Here is a 3235-nt window from a genome sequence, read left to right on the forward strand (position 1 = left end):
GGAAGGGAAGGGAAGGGAAGGGAAGGGAAGGGAAGGGAAGGGAAGGGAAGGGAAGGGAAGGGAAATCTCAATACTCCTGGTTCATACATCAATCTAGCTGGTATGGTGTCCAGGATCCTGGGAGTACTTCCTAGACTTCCTGGGGACACTGATTTTAGATAAGATTATCCCCACAATGGAACCAATGATCTTGCTCCCTGTGCAAATGACTTTCCATGTCCAATCTGTCCTTCTGGCTCCTTCTGGACAGGGACTGGGGGCTTCAGGGGCCTTTGTGGTTTTGCTTCTTCTCTCCTAGGTCAGCATTAGGTCAACAGCCCATGCCTGCTACTCCACCTCCTACTCTTCCCCTGTGCTGTGTTTTGCTGCTCTCCAGGAGCCACAGCAGAGACACTTCTCCCAGAAAACTGCTTCCCTACCTTCCCAGGGTCCCTTCTCCCACCACATGCTGGACTTTCTTGCCACATGTCTGTGCTGCCAATCCTTGGTGGTTATTACCAGCTGTGCTGAGTTGACCTTGGCTGATGGCCAGTGTTCTGCAAGCCATTCTATGACTCCTTTCTGAGGTGGATAGGGAAGAGAAAATCAGATGGGAAACAATTTGATGCTTGAGATAAGGCAGTTGACTAAAGCAAAACTGTGCATAACAATTGGCTGTTGAAATTTTTATTCATCTGATTGTGCTTCACACTGTGTTGGACATTCTATCTTGTGTAAAAGTGATGAGGTTTGGTAGCTGGGGAAGAAAACTGCAGGAATGGGCTCTGGGACAAGAGTCCAGTGTTTCCCGCCACATCTGACAGAATCAGCTCCAAGTGTGTCCAAAGGGGACTCTGTGTTACCCAACACAGAGCCCATTTGTCACACTGGTGAAGCCTCTGTGGAAGTGGATTTCATTAGAAATGGTTTGGGTTGGGAGGAAAGGGTTAAAAGCAGAAGAATGAAGAGAATGGTTGTAGGTTCACTCAAGTGACGTTGCAGCTGAGAATGCCAGAGAAGGGTATCAGTGTGGGAAAAACCATAAAGGATGCCTTCTTCTGTTTTATCCTGTGTTTGCAGAAGCGGAATCACTGTGTAGAGTCAAGGCTAGTGTTTAGAGACTTGGAGGCCCTGTCACGGACATGCTTGAGATACCTATTTTGGGAGAGAGCAAAATAAAAATTCATTGATCAATAAAGCACAGACACATCATAGGACTGGTGTAAAGAGGACCCCTGCCAGCAAGGACTTAACCTAAGGGGGACAATATTCCCACTTGTGCATCTCTGCCCAAGTGTTGATTCAGACTCCTGTGTGGAGTGAGGAAAGGAAATAAATTTACTCTTTGCCTCTCCATCACGGTTTTGTGGGTGTTGCATCTGCCCAACTATGTCAACTGAAATACTTGGGATGGAAGGGAACTTGAACAGTTTTTTTTTTGCAACGCTCTACCCACACCACAAAACATGGGAAAGAACGGCACACACCAAACCAAGCAGCTCAAAGTCCTGAGCAACCTTGCCTTGAAGACTTGCAGGAGTGAGAAATCTACAATTTCTCTGGCAACTTGTTCCAGCACCTCATCACTCTCACTGTCAGGATATCTCTGTCTATGTCAGCTCCAAGAGAAAAGACAGAAGGAAAATCCATAGCAGTGAGTCCCACTCTCTGCTTTTCCACCTTTTTCCTGAGGAGACTGGAAAACTTGTCATGGAAAGAAGGACAAATCAGAGGCCCAGTTTAGAATGCAAAAGTACTTTATTGAGTCTAAAGAAGAAACGTGGGAACATCAGACACAGCACAAGGTGCAGATACTAAGATGCATAGGGGGTGTCCGGCAGCCTGGCCTGCAGATAGAAGGGGGAGAAGGAAGGGGCCACCAAGGTGGCATTGGTTGGTGTCATCAAAAAAGGAAAGAAAAAGATAAGAGAGTGCAGAAGAAGGAACTAATAGCCAAAAAGTCCAAATACAATATCCCAAAATTTTATCTTGATTCCAGCTCCAATGTTGAGAGGTCTTGGAGGTTCTGGCCCAAGGATGTTGCCAGCAGAATCTTTAGCAAGGACGACAACATCTGCTGCCATAGCAGTTGGTGATGCAGGAGATGTCAAAGCCCCCAGAGCTGATGGGCACTCCACCACAGCTGAGGATGTTGCCAACGGCAGCGGAGGTGGAGGATCCCACGGCGGTGTTCTGTGGGAAGGAGCTGAGGACGGGGCCGGGCAGGGTCACCAGCACAGCAGGCGGCTCAATGACGACATGGGAGCTCTGGCACTGCCTGACACAGCACTCATTGCAGCTGCTGGCCAGCGGGCAGGGGCCGCAGGGCTGGCAGCAAGGGTCGCAGGGCTTGCAGCAGGACATGGCTCGGGGTCACAGGTGCACCTGGCACAGAGGACAGGCAGAAGCAGAAAGTGAGGACACATGAGGAGCAGCACTGCACCCAAACACCCTGCAGCCAAGGCACCTCGTGGCCCACATTGCAGTGCCCAGCTCAAAGCCCAGCAGCCACCTCAGCCAAGTGCCAGCCTCTCTCTGTCTGCACAAGACCTTCTCTCCCCTGCCCTCTCCCAGCAGAAGCAGCTCCCAGCCCTGTGCTCCCAAATCCCGTCTCAGCTCAGACCTACAGCCAGGAAAGAGCTGCTCTTGGAGCAGCAGGAGCAGGAGCAGGATCTTCGCACTCACCTGATTCCTGAGGAGAAGGAGGTGAGAGAAGTGGATGAGAGAGCAGAGACTGGGGCTGCCTTTTATAGCAGTCCTGCCCTGCCTCAGGCCCAAAGGCACCTTTGTGGAAGGCATAGTTTTCTGACCAGCTCATGTCAAATATGCACCATCCCAGCTAATGGTAGGGGCTTTGTCCTGGTTTCCTGCACTAGTAGCTTTTCATTTCCCATCTAATTCCATGTGCCTTTCTATCTGAAGTCTTCTGTAAGTGCTGGGATGAGAAACCCAAATATTTCCTGGATATAAACACATCAGCTCAGGCAGAAGGCTTAGATGGTAGCATTCCGTGTGGTCAATTGATGTGAAGCTGTGTCATGTCAGTATGGGTTTTTGCACTAAAATTGTCAAGGAATCTACACTGGTCTCATTCTTGCACACGAAAGATTGCCATGTGAGTGGACATTAAGCATCCTTTTCTGGTTTTCCTCCCTGACTCTCTATGGCAGTCAGTCATTGCTGCACTGACCCCATTGCTACACAAACATTGCTCTCAGGAAAATTCAGCTCGTCTCATTGCCTCATCCTCTTCCTG

The 3235-nt window shown here is 49.6% G+C and overlaps 1 pseudogene; it reads right to left on the minus strand.

Annotated features, from left to right (window-relative positions):
* Positions 1–1752: 1752 nt before the first annotated feature.
* LOC107215226 lies at positions 1753–2797 on the minus strand (annotated as a pseudogene).
* Positions 2798–3235: the final 438 nt, after the last annotated feature.

This window comes from Parus major, chromosome 27 (assembly GCF_001522545.3).
Source record: "Parus major isolate Abel chromosome 27, Parus_major1.1, whole genome shotgun sequence".
In the NCBI taxonomy this organism is placed as follows: Eukaryota; Metazoa; Chordata; class Aves; order Passeriformes; family Paridae; genus Parus; species Parus major.